Raw genomic sequence first — 14,314 nt, forward strand, 5'->3', positions numbered from 1 at the left:
GACACACACAGAGCTCCAGTGCTAAGCCCATGTGTCTTGTGCTATTTGTTGTGCAAGTTCCAATCCTTTGAAAGAGAAATTAAAAGGGAGCCCAGGTTTGCTTGGGTCTCTCATCAATGCTAAATTTAGTACCAAGTTTTTTGGATAAAGGTGTTTGTTCCCCTGTAACAATTTCCTCCAACGCAGTGCTAATACCACTACCACCATGTATCCAAAGTATACTGATATTTGAGACAAGCCATATACATTTGTTGTGAAAAAATACTAGTAAAGAATACATGAGAACGTAGATTGCAGCTGATGCAGCAGGCAGCAAACTCATCTGTTGTCACCTGGAGTCCCCTGCACTGAGCAGGAGGCAGGTGCACGCGACAGGGTAACCAGTACCAGCGTCCTGCAGCCAGAGACATGATAGATCTTGTGCCCAGAAAGATGTGACGATGACACACCTTCAGTAAGGGTAAAATTCCTCCAGGGAAACAGTGAAAACGCAGCTCCATTTTCTCAGGGATGGGACCAGGTGCAGCACTGACAGGGCAGGGGAAGTTGCGCTGACCCCACGAGCTCCTGCCAAGTAGTGCACCAGCAGGATTTAAATTGCTACACCAAAGGAGCAAACAGCACAATTTTCAAATTCTGGGAAAATTAAAACACCACAGGACGTGTTAGCATTTTGACAGTGTGGCGCTTAGGTAGATGTTGTCACTGCCTGTGTTTTCAGTATGTGGAGCAGGGAGCAGGGAGCTGAGGGTGCAGCACAGGTGTCACCAGCACAAGGCCCTGGGTTCCTTCCCAACAAAGCAAAACCCAGGAAAGGAAAGCTTTCAATAACCAGCAGCCAATCACATCAATCCCCTGTGTGTGGTCCCAGCTCCCTGGGAGGCTGCTGGGGGAGAATCGCTTGAGCCCAGAAGTTCCAGGCCAGCCTGAGTGGCATAGGGAGGTTTCTCCACACCCCCAGTTTCTTCACCTATAAAGTGACTGCAACACCTCAATGTTTAAAGTAAGTTAAATCTTGCATTGAAAAATAACTACTTACTACACTCAGAAAAGAGTGGAATCAATAACACCCTAACACTTAGTAACCAAGCACTGCTGATACTAGGCATTGCCTTTAAACTTACACACAAGAGAACTGACTTTAATTCATTGTTCACCAATGGATAATTCCTCCAAAGTGTACGTTGTTGCTCAAATGCTGACATATGATCTTACAGGATGTATTTTCTGCCCCACAGACATGGGTGAGGTCAACCACACGACAGTCACAGAATTCCTCCTCCTGGGGCTGTCTGCCCACGCAGAGCAGGAAGTGGTTCTCTGTGGGCTGTTCCTGGGCCTGTACCTGGTCACCCTCAGCGGGAACCTGCTCATCATCCTGGCCATCAGCTGTGACCCTCGGCTCCATACGCCCATGTACTTCTTCCTGGCCAACCTCTCCAGCATCGACGTCTGCTTCTCATCAGTCACAGTCCCCAAGACGCTGGTCAATCACGTAGTGGGGAGCAAGTCCGTCTCTTATGGGCAGTGCAAGACCCAGTTGTATTTCTTTGTGACTTTTGGCAACATGGACGGGTTCCTCCTGAGTGTGATGGCCTATGACCGTTATGTGGCCATCTGTCAGCCTCTCCACTACACCATGATCATGAGGCCCAAACTCTGTGTCCTCCTGGTGGCCATCTCTTGGGTCACAGTGAACCTGCATGCTCTCCTGCACACTCTGCTCATGGTTCGACTCAACTTTTGCTCCAGCAACACTGCGAACCACTTCTTCTGTGACCCCTACCCTGTCCTGAAGCTCTCTTGTTCTGACACCTTTATCAATGACCTGATGGCCTTCACTGAGGGTGGGTTGATATTTCTGACACCATTTACATGTATTGTGGTTTCCTATATGTGCATCTTCTCTAAGGTACTGAAGTTCCCCTCAGCACAGGGGATAAGGAAAGCCCTGTCCACCTGTGGGTCCCACCTCACCATGGTCTCCCTCTTCTATGGGGCAGTCCTGGGGGGTCTACATGCACTCTTCATCCTCCTTCTCTGTGCGAGACATGGTAGCTTCTGTCATCTTCACAGTGGTAACACCCTGGGTCAATCCCTTCATCTACAGCCTGAGAAATCGGGACATGAAAGCAGCCCTGAGGAAGTTAATTCTCAGATCCCAGAATTAGGGCACTTTATCACTCAGAGGACTGCTGGACATCTTGCATAAATTTTGCATTCAAACAACAAAATTTGGATCCACATCAGGCTAATATTCACGTTGGCTATTCCTCTAATTAGTGATCTGTGATTATGGTCATGTTTTAAATTTGTGAATGACAGGTGCTCCTAGTTATAAAACCAGTACATTCTTTACTAAATGGTCTGATACCAAGATAATCCTTTAGCAGACAAAGAAAATGGAAAACCTGAAATATTTAGATTTCATTCATTTTTGGGAGTAGCCAGAGATCCCATAAGACACCAGCCATTTGGGTGCCCCGGGAGACACCCAGCCAGTATCTCCCGAGATCCACACCATGTTGAAACTTAGGGTGCTGGGAAACAAAGCAACCCTGTTGTCTCCCTGGTAAGCAGCTGTGAGCCTCCCTGTGAGCCTACCCAGCCTACTGGTGCATGGGCTGAGAATCAACAATCCCATCCCACCCATTAACAAATGGGAGCTAGACATTAGAGCATCTCTTGGATGACCATATGCAATATAGCAAACATGGGGGATTTCCTTCTACCATCTCTCTGAAGGCAAATATTGTTATCACTGTTTTGCTTTGTTCTGATTAATTGTATCACTCTATTCAATATTGTTTTGATAAGTTCTATAATGTTCTATATTTGGTGTGATTTTGGTATACATGATTAAAAGAACAACTACTGTGAATATAATGAGATATACTGTGGTACCTATTACTGCGATGCCGGTAACCTGCTGTGCCAGTAACCTGCATCTGCCTCTCATTAGTCACAGTCCCCAAGATGCTGTTCTGTACAAATTTCACTGCACTGTCTCGATTGGCTTTGATCTGTCATGTTCTGTTGTATTTTACCACCTTCAAAATGATACAAAATTTCAAAAAGAGACAGCAGCCATCACACTGATCTAAGAATTTCAGGAGACTTTGCAGCTGGCTGTCCTCAGAGTCACATGCCTAGATGCTACTGTTACCCTGGTAACTGACCTTCAACAGAGGACAACTTTTCCAGAACTCTATAACCAGTAGCTTTAATGACGGAATGGGCTGACCTCTCCAGACCCAGAATTTGGTCACAGCTATGTCAGGAACTTCTTCTCCAGTCCAGCTGTCATTTCCCTCTGTCTCATAGGGGTGAACACACCCTTGGAAAACCAAACACCAGCCTAACTTTTGCTGTTCTGTTTTGAGGTTCCCATGAGGGACGGGTGACAGGAAGCTACAGAGAGCAGCTGTCCTTCAGCAGGGAACTGGTCGTATCCCTCAGGTGTATTGAGCTGCAGGAAACAGAGCGCCCATACAGCGGTGTGTCTGAGTCTCTATACCACCTTCAGGGCACGGAGGTATAAATTCATTGTGCATTTGGGTTCAGAACATAGTCCAGGGTCTGTTCTGACGCATGGGCCCAAGTCCCTGTCTGTTTTCTATTCCATCTATGGGAGCAGCAAGGTCAGTTCCCCCTCGTCATACTCAGCACTGCCAAGGCCAGGTCCCACCGTCTGGCTCTTGGTGACCAGACATACTCACCTGAATCTCCAGTGAGCAGACTTCACCTGCCCTCCCCCACCTTCCTGCTGCTCACTCCTCCCCTTCTCCGTTCCCTTCCATCTCCTGGCCCATTGCGAAGCACGGCCCTCAGCGTCAGCTCCTTCCGCACTGGGTTCTGCCACTCACCGGCTGTTCCCACAGCCTCCTGCCTGTCCCTGTGCATCTCTGTCACACCACAGGCTCAGTTTAAGCCTCCTAAAGAGCCCTGACAGCCAATCCTAGTAGAAAAGGCAGAAGAGGCCAGGAGAAACCCATGCATACATCCTTAGAGTCAAAAGCCTGGCGTGACTTGATGCCAAGGTGTTCGCAAAATTTTTGTTCTCATTGACTTTTTGTTTCTGTCTCCCACAACACTCTTTCCAAATCTTAAGTCTTTTCTGCTTTGTAAAAATTCTAGCAAGTGTACATTTGTCTTCACCCCTTCACAAACTGCATCCCACAACATGACTGATCTCACCACACAGAGACCCTCAAACTGAGAATGAACCCCAGGGGGACCAGTGTGATGGTGGCAGGAACCTGACAGCACGTGAAAAACTTCATGTACTTTCTGACAGGTCAGACGTGTTTTAGAGGAAGGTCAGGGCAATGTCTCAGATAAAACAACATGTTCTAAGTTTTGATGCTTGGCCAAGGACATAACTCAGCTGTACAGCGCTTGCCTGGCAAGTGGAAGGTCCTGAGTTCAATTCCTGGTCTTGCTGCTTCACGTTATAAGGCTTTATATTTGGTTTCCATCGAAATCTTCCTTGCAATACCCACATCTGCAGACACGCCTCGTCCCACTGTCACATCACACACTCGGTTTGTGAAAGCACTACAGCTCCTGCATGGACAGCCACTCTGCAGTGCTCCACATGGTTCTTGCTCAAAAAACAAAACACAAAAGCCACGAGCTGCAGAATAACTGCTGTAGGGGAGTGTAATGGGTGAAGGAAACCAAAATATTTCTTTCTAAAACATTGAGGATGGTGCAGCTGAAGAAAATGGAGAAGCAGAAGCTTTCCCTGCCTTCCTGCTTGCCTGATGGCAGAGGAAGAGTCAGGCAGACCAAGGTCTTTCTGGGGCCCTCCTTGACCTCCTAAAACCAGAGGCCTCAGCCCCGCGCCCCTGCTGGAGAAGCCACCACGGGATGGCGCCTGCAGCTGGCAGAGGAGGCCAGGAGCAGACTTCAGGCCTCTCCCGTGCTCTTCCCAGCCCACAGGCCAGACCTTCCCGTCCTTAGTCCTGTCACTGTAAGGGGCGCTGCTCTATTAAAGTATAGTAGGCAGGGAGCCGCTTACTTTCCTGAAGGTTCGCTTCTTCTCTGCATGAGGCACACTACACGATGTTACCCCTGCCTGTGTTTCCTCCTGATAATCTGCCGTATGTCAGGGGGAATCCCTCCCAACTGAGAACCCATGGATTTCTAGACAAAGATGATTAATGTTTACTACTTCATAGGAAATTGGGAAGTTATGTTCTTAGCTTTCAAAAACCAGAGTAATGGAACAGAATCTGAGTAATAGAACTGTCAACACATCACAATAAGGACAGACTTCACTGGGACCCAACTGAAAAGCCAGGGCACCTGGGAGGAGCCATGGAGTGAACTAAAACAAGACATATTTCCCACCTCCCCCTCCCTGAACTCTCAGTCCGGAGCTAGGTGTCCAGAGGAGCTGGAGGGCAGAGGGAAGTCGGGGAACCTATTAAAAGGCTCAGGGCTAAACGCAGTCATTCTCTAACCAACAGGTGCTCCGGGGCATCCTGGGAAGGCATGATGGCCACCAGGAAGTCTGCCTGAAAGGGTGAGGAAAGCCCTGCAAGGTCCACAGCGTGGCGTGGGTGGAAGAGGAAAGGCCCACCCTGGGCTGGCCGTCTGCAGTGGGAGTGGTCATGTGCTGCTTAATTCTACATGACCCCCAGGGCTTTCAGCCTCCGACTGCTGGCACAAGCCACGACAGCATCAGAGCCTCTGCGTGTCTTCATGGGCAAAGTACACAGGGTGCGGGGAAGATTGCTGCAGGAGCCCAGGTGGCTCAGGCCTGTGGGTTTTTGTGTGCAGTCCACTCACAGGGCATGAACTAATCCGAAATTACAGCTGCTCACAGTGAGCGGTCCCTAGTGATGTCACATTGTAGAAGCAGGCACGATGCCAGGTGGGAGAGTCCTCCCCAGCGCCTGCCAAGGAGTCTGCTGAGCTGCCCTCCAGGGCCTGAGTTCCCAGGGACCAGGCCTGAGCCAGGAGCCACCTTCCAGACTCCCGGGCGAGGGCACTCCCTCTGCCCCACAGGCAATTCCCATCCTGTGGTCCTCAGCCATAGGGAGCCCTCGCATTGGGAGCCAATTAAGAGAACTCAGTTTGGAGCCAATTAAGAGAAAAGTTTGACTGCTGCTCGGTGAGTGTTGAAACAGAGCCGCATCCTACGTACCCCTCCCCAGAGACCATTCTCTCCAGAGGAGCCCGAGACTCCTGTCCTGGCCAAGGAGGCATTTCCACACTTCACGGCATCATCTCCCTCACCTTGTCCTGCGGGTCTCCACGCCGAGACCCTTGTGTGCCAGGAGGCCTTCATGGAGAGTCTGGTAATGTCGCCACAGACCAAGAAGCCCTTCTGGCCACTTGCAGGTGATGGTGACCTTCTACAGATGGTCCTGTCACCCTGGGTCATATCATCTCCTGTTGCTTTAGGGGAGATGCTGGACTTTCTAGGACTTTTTATTGCAGTGGCAAGCAGAAACACCAAGACTCCCTGCATTTGGTGGCGGATTTATTCACATTGACAGACACTGGTCGAGATCCTTCCCAGCGTATCAACCCTGATCTCTGGTGATCCGGGGCTTTCCATATGATGCACAAGCAGGAGGCGCAAAGGCCGGACAGGACAGCCTGGCCGTTCTGCCCAGCTAGCAGGGTGAGCTCATCAGTCACAAGGTCACAGTGCTGGGGACAGGAGTCCCATCAGGCACACCGCATGTTCAGTTAGGCTCGCGTGGTTCTAGAAAGTGATTACAAAGCCACGGAGCAGTTACCGAGCTGGACAGTTTCCAAAGAACCACGTGTTAAAAACAGCAATGTCTCCTGCACAGCTTCATCTTTCAGTATCTGACGGTGTAGGTGACACTCAGCAACCACTGTGCTTGGAGCCTTGGCTTCCTGGCACACGGATGTTGAGAGCTGGCTTTGTCCATCTGGAGAGCTCTGAGTGCTAACACAGGAGAATGGACACCAACTCTTCCTTGTGAGCCTCAGAATGGGTCATCTTCTGGTCGCTCTGGACCTCGTGCTTATTGTGTTGTGGATCAAAAATGATTGGGTTTGACTTCTTGTAAAAAACATACCTAATTTTGGCCCTGGTACAGGAAAACAAGGTGAGTCTGGAGCACTATGTATTACAAGAAAGGAAGAACATGCCCAAAAGAAAAGGAAGAAAGGAAGAAAGGAAGGAAGGAAGGAAGGAAGGAAGGAAGGAAGGAAGGAAGGAAGGAGAACAGGGAGGAGGGAAGGGAGGAAGCCTGGAGCAGTTCCAGCAACAAAATGAGTCATGGAGTACAGTTTGAACACCCCTAATAAGCATTCCAAAATGTTCCAAAACACCAAAACTTTTGAGGGACAGGATGATGTCACAAAGGGAAAAATTCCACAGCTGAATTTACATGACACTGCAGTCAAAATGCAACCACCATAAAAATAGCACATCAATTACCTCCCGCCTATGGGTTTAGTTTGCACATGGACCAGAAGCTGATTTCAGGTTTAGACTTACGTGCTCTCCCCACGGTACCACAAAAGGTAAAACATTTCAAAATCTGGAAACACATGCAACACTTCTGATCCCAAGCATTTCAGATAAGGATACTCAGTCAATATGGGATTATGACTCAGAATATGAAAGGCACATAAGTAAGAATACATGGATTACAAACAAGAATTGAATAAGCAGACAGGTGAGAGAGAAGGAGGCACCTTTCCTTACGGACTTCCCAGGAATGCATCAGGCTGCTTCACTCCCATCCCCACCACCAGAATGGAGGCTGACTCCTCTCCTCCCCCGGAGGGTGAGCAGGAATCGGTACTTTCTGACAAAGTGTAGATTATAGAAAGGGAAGTATCCTTTTCGTGGTAGACAACCCTGGTGACTGTCACCCGAACCAGGTGATGGAGGTCAGCACCCCCTGTGACAGGTCCTGCTAAATCATGTTTCCCTGCAATGGCGCGATGTATGTCACCTGTGTGGGGATTCTTCTGCAAAAACCAAAATGACCAGATGCTCATGAAGTGAAAGAGAGCCCCAAATAGAAGAGAATATTACAAAATACCCGACCACGACCCCCACTCTCATTGCTGAGACAATACACAGCACACACATCTTAGAGGAGGAGAGGTTTCTGTGTGACTGTGGGCTTTTCTGCTGTTCATGTTTCTAATATTTTATATGTGTTGGAATTACCATTTGATTTTGTGTGTTGTCTACCCTTCCCCTATTGACCTTTCAACATTTTAGTCATAGTTATTTTAAATTTCCTACTTATTGCTTACATATGACATCTGGGTAGTGTTTGAGACTGATTTGATGGATTTGTCTCTTCAGCCTTTTTCTTCCCTTTTTGTGTGTCTGTGGCCTTGTTTCTTACTTGTTTTAAATCCTGGCATGTTATGCATAACCAGTGTAGGGTTTGGGTTTTGTTGTTTTCTGTTTCATTCATTTCAAATCTTATTTTTTTATCATTGCATCATTTCTAATTAGGTTGAGTTTAATTTTCTATTCCTTCCCTAACTTTTTACGTTGGCAGTTTAGTCCAAAAGTTTAGAGTATGCTTATCTTTCTAATACTAATACTTAAAACTTTAAGGTTCCCTATAAACACCGTTTGACTTCATCTTCCAGATTTTAATATATTGTTTCCATAATTGTGTTGGTAATTGCCCTTGTGAGCTCTTCTTTGAGCTTCTGGTAAGTTAGAGGTATGCGATTAATTTCCAAATACTATTAGGAGATTCTCCAGATACCATTTCTTATGACTTGTGATTCCACATTCATTTTCCCACTCCTTTACGTGCCTGGCCATTTTAAAAAATTTTATTTAAAGAAAGACTAAACAAATCAGAAAATAGGTAGGAATAATACATACATTTAGAGAAAAAATAAACTGTAAGAAATCACTAGTTGATGTTTACATATTGTTGTTTTACAAATAGTTGTTCAATATGCAATTGTGGAACATGTATAGTGGGAATTCAAACAGCGGGACTGCAAACAGTTCTGTTCAAACATCCAACAAAAACTTAGTAACATGGTTGTCAGTCCTATACACTTAAACATACTTGCAATTATCCGTATCTTCAATTATGTTGAAATTGAATAAACCCAAGCCGGCTAATATCACTCTGAACAAAGAATAATGCTGTTACTGGGTTTCACATTATCACACTCCAGGATCAGCACTGGGTATTTTAGTGTCTCTTTTTCTTCAAAGTATCTGTTCATTTCATCATGTGTTGTAAGATCAGTTCTCAGAAACTGTTTATAGATTCTACACATGCATGAGTCTTAACATGTATTTCTATCCTTTCTATATTAGAGGGAGAAACAAAACAGAGCCAGACAAAACAAAACATATTCCTATAAACACATGAAACGAAAAAAACATTTAAGACCGTTGTACAAAGAGTTCTACCATGGTTCCTGTGTTGTCTCTTGTTATCTCCAATAGAACTGGCTATATCATCAGACGTAGTATAATTGAATATATGAGTACATAACATTATTAATAAAAACACAACTTTGTATATAGTATAGAACTTCAAAAACTGGCAGTTACCAAACCAGAATGTTTTTCGTAGAGTCTTGTCATCCTCAGTGTAGATGCCTATCCTCTCAGACTTGATACTATCAATCATTTCAGTTTTGAATAAAATCTGTCAATACCAAACAGCAATCAAACAAACCAGATTTAACTAAGATCAGTCATGATAAAACAGTAAAAGTCATAGAGGGTTCCAGATTAAGATAATAGGAAATTAAAAATGATTACTGTGCTATATCCTGATGTTTTTGGGATAGCTGTCTGTGCCCTCAAATCTTATGGAAGCAGACAAACTGGGACAGAATAAAATCTATCAGAAAAAATTAGAATAAAATCTATCTATGCAGAGTGATGAAAGTAATGTGGGTTTTACCTCCTGATACACTATTAACAATATATTCTGCCTTCCTTTTTAAGACTTTCCCTCCCTTTTCACTTCCCCAGGGTACACTGTGCATTTTTGGGTCTGAGCAAGACCCTTGGTTTTAAATTGGGGGAGGAAGGCAACCTGCTATTTACCTAAGTGTTTCTGAACCTTCTCCCTTCTGGACTTGGTCTCTAATTGTATTCCTTTACCTATTAAAGCCTTTCTTCCCAACTTATCCACAAACACTGGTCTAGTTGCCCCTATTGCTCTCTGGTTCTCTGTTACATAGAGCATTGTTTTCTCACATTTGATTTTCAGTCCATGTACTCTTTCATGTTAGTTATATTTCCTATAAACAGCATCTTGGTGGACCCTGCCTCCTGATCTACTCCATGTGTGGGTTTTTTTTAAATTTAGTGTATCAAAGCCATCTATATTAGAGATTATAACCAACCTTCTCTGCCTCATTTCTGTAATGCCATCAATTTGTCTGCTTATAGTTTTTTGTCATCAGTTGTCTGCTTATCTTCTTCATTCTGTTTTCTGCTCCATTCACTGAAGCCTCTCTACCACTGTTCCTGGAATCCTAGTACTTTTCTCTCTCTCTAGAATGCCCTGCAGTATTCTCTGTAGAGTCGGATTGGTGGTTGCGAATTATCAAAGTTCCTCTTTGTTTTGGAAGCATCTTGTTTCTCCATCAATTTCTAGTTTACCAGGGTATATCAATGTGGAATGGAGGTTATTTTCTTTCAGAACTTGGAATATTTCACTCCAGGCTCTTCTTGACTTGATGGTTTGTTTTGAGAAGTCTGCCCTTATTCTGATAGGCCTTCCTCTGTAGGTTATCTGTTTCTTGTCTCTAACAGCTTTTAATATTCTGTTCTTACATTGGATTTCTGGGATCTTGATTATTATATGCCTGGGTGTAGCTCTGTTTTGGTTTTAGGTGGCTGGAGTTCTGTATGCCTCATACATCTGAATATCATTTCCTTTTCCTATGTTTGGGAAGTTTTCCTTAATTATCTCTGTGAATAGCCTTTGTAGTTCCTTTTTTGTACCCCAGCTTCTTCATTCACATTCTTTTTTTTTAAATTTTATTTAAGGAGAAAAGAAAAAAAACAGTGAAAGGGTACAAATTATACAGATTTACAGAAGAAAAAAATGAACAGTAGGAAATCACTAGTTAATGGGTTACATATTGCCATCTTAGAAATAATTGTTCAAGTCACAAGATTAAAGCTTGCAGCAACTACCGGAGGCTCTCTGAAAAAGTAGGCTGAGAAGCCAGGTATGGTGTGGACTAAAGAGACATAAGCAGGTGGAGTTATGCTCTGCTGACTCAGGAACGAACTCCACTGAGAGAAACCAACTTGGAATGCAGTCCTGGTGCTAAAACAGGAACAGAAAAGTCTCGGTGCTGAGGCTGGACCCTGCGCCATTGGAAGCCACGATTTGGGTTTCTCGCCGCGCGGCGGCTGGCTGCCTCTACATCGGCTCAGCAAGGAGAGAGACAGGCGGAAACTCTGAGAACGGGAGTCTGCGAACGGAGTCGAAAACAGGACGGGCAGGGAGGCATGTTCTGACTTGTGGCGAAGTGAGTGAGAGAAACTGACACTCCACCACAGTTTGACTCCAGCGGACTTTCTGGGCCCGAGCAGTCCTGTGGGAGCAGGGCGCGGTGGTGACTCCAGCCACACATTCCCCTCTCGGGCGGGATTGGTGAAAAGTGCCTGGCCTGGGTGACGCTGCTGGCGGACCCCATAGGCTGGCCCAACCCAGATCCCAGAGCCTGACGGAGGCCGGGAGGGGCGGGCCCCCGCGTAGGCTGCCTGGTGCGCAGCGGTGAGTGGGAACACCTAACCGGCGCAATTCGATCAGGCTGTGGCTGACAGGGAGAGAAGCTGGGCCTCTCATATAAGCTTGCATATATAAGGAACAGAGAATATGGGAAGAGGCAGCAACAAGAAAGGCTCCTCGGCCCCCAATTCTGAGAAACAGGCAATAGCGGACACCGCACCAATACACATAAAGCACCATATAGAGAGCCTCATAGATCAGTTCAGGAATGAAGTTATCAACGACCTGAAGCTAGAAGTATGCAAAATAGTTAGAGAAATGCTAAGCCCCACCCAAGAAAAAACAGATGGTGGAATGGAAGAACAGAAAAAGAGGGGAGAATTGTTTGATGGAGAAAACAGGGAAAGCATAGACTACGTGAAGCAGGTTCAAAGGGACTACCAAGAAACTAAGAAGTCTATCGAAGACTGGCATAACAGCTTGAAAGAAACTAAGGACAGACTATCTGAACTGGAGGGCAGAATTGTAATATGGGAGAATGAAATGAAAAACTTCTTAAAAATAACAAAGAAACAAACAGCAATAATACAAAGACAAGAAGATGATAAGAGGATCCATAACTTAAGGATTAAGAACATAAAAGAAGAAGTAGGGACACAAACAAATGAACTACAAAAGCTACTCACAGAAATAATCCAGGAGAATTTTCCTAATTTAGCAAAAGGTAAAGATACTCAGATGTATGAGGCATACAGGACCCCAGCTACCTACAACCCAAACAGAGCAACACCCAGGCATATAATAATAAAAATTCCAGAAATTCAATACAAGAACAGAATATTAAAAGCTGTCAGAGACAAGAAACAGACCACTTACAAGGGAGCACCCATCAGAATTACAGCAGATTTCTCTGCACAAACCATCAAATCATGAAGAGCGTGGGGGGAAATAATTCAAGCTTTGAAACATAATAATCTCCAGCCAAGATTGAGATATCCTGCACAACTGTCCCTGGAAATTGATGGAAAAACAAGGTGCTTCCAGGATAAAGAGGAACTGGGGGAATTTGCAACCACCAATTCAACTCTACAGAGAGTATTGCAGGATATTCTAAAAAAAGAAAAATACAAAGAATCCAGAAATAGTGGAGGCCACATCGAATGGAGCAGAGAACAAAGTGAAGAAGACAAACTGACAGCTACTGCCAGAATAAGAGCTCAACAGAAATGAGGCAGAGAAGATTGGATGATAGGAACAGCTATTTTGGAGAAAATGACATCTTAATAGGTAATACTGATTTAGTATCATCTTGTTTTGAAGTCTCATCTAGCTTTTGTCCTTCTGTCTCCAATGGTCTAAATAGGTTGTATCTTACTGGATTTTATTATGTACGATAGTATAAGCAAAAACCTTTTAAAGACAAGGAGATTATACAGAAACCATTATTCATTTTCTGTTAGTCGATTCTAAATACTCTGTAATGCTATCATTCTCTTAAATGGTTTTACATTGTTTTGATATACTTAATGCTACGGTATACGAAGTTGTACTCAAGGATTTCAAGGAAAGAGACAATATGGTAACTACTTTTAGGTCAGGATTATCTGGTGGTGAAACACTATTCTGCTTAAATGGTTATGTTTTGATCTGTGCTGTTTCATTGTTATGCCCTCTTTTATCTCAATCTCCACTCCATTATTTACTTTTTTAATACTTTTTAAAAAATTTTTATCCTTTTAATTAAATGAAAAAAAATAGCAGGATATATTATAGTAACCCAATTTGACTTTCCATTACCTCGATTTAAAGCCCTGTATTACTCTCACCATCTGGTTTTTAACTGATGTTCCCCTATTCTGTTTTGCTGGATAGTATCAGGTTCGAAAATTTAGGCATCAGCTGTGAAGATAATGAGATTCATTATAACGCCCATTCTCGTTGACTTTTATCTACTTTTGAAGACCTACAATGTCTCCAATGGTTTGGCTTTGTCGGTTTTGTTCTTTACTGTTTTGTTCAATTGTATTATAACTAATGGTATAGGCAATTCTATTAGAGATAGCGGGAGGCATTATGGTAACCATTGTTGATCACCTTGTATTATGTTTTCACATTATCTATTATGTCCACCCTTTTGACTTGACCGATTCTGTCCTGTTATCTCTCATTTGGTTTTACTCTCTTCCAAAAAAGTAATAAGAACCGTGAGAGCAATGAAACCCAAAATGTGTAATAGTCATTGTACAAAAGAGAGGAAAAGAAAGTGCTCTAAACTATATAACTGCATGTATATTTAAGTGTATAAGATAGAATATGATATCACAGAGTTTTATTGGATCATTGAACAGAACTGTTTGCAGTATCATTGATGGAATGTCCACTTTACAAGCTTTAATTTTGTGACTTGAACAATTATTTCTAAGATGACAGTGTGTAATCCATTAACTAGTGATTTTCTACTGTTCATTTTTTTTCTGCAAATCTGTATAACTTGTACCCTTTCTCTGCTTTTTTTTTCTTTTCTCCTTAAATAAAATTAAAAAAAAAAAAAGCTTGTAGAGTGGACATTCCAACAATCATTCACATTCTTTATTCTCAAGTTGTAGATCCTCCGTCATCTT

The 14,314-nt window shown here is 44.1% G+C and overlaps 1 pseudogene; it reads left to right on the forward strand.

Annotated features, from left to right (window-relative positions):
- Positions 1–1,240: 1,240 nt before the first annotated feature.
- On the forward strand, positions 1,241–2,171 carry LOC100723493 (olfactory receptor 1361-like; annotated as a pseudogene).
- Positions 2,172–14,314: the final 12,143 nt, after the last annotated feature.

This window comes from Cavia porcellus, unplaced genomic scaffold, assembly GCF_034190915.1.
Source record: "Cavia porcellus strain 051 isolate PalLab524CR breed Dunkin Hartley unplaced genomic scaffold, mCavPor4.1 scaffold_19, whole genome shotgun sequence".
NCBI classification, from domain to species: domain Eukaryota; kingdom Metazoa; phylum Chordata; class Mammalia; order Rodentia; family Caviidae; genus Cavia; species Cavia porcellus.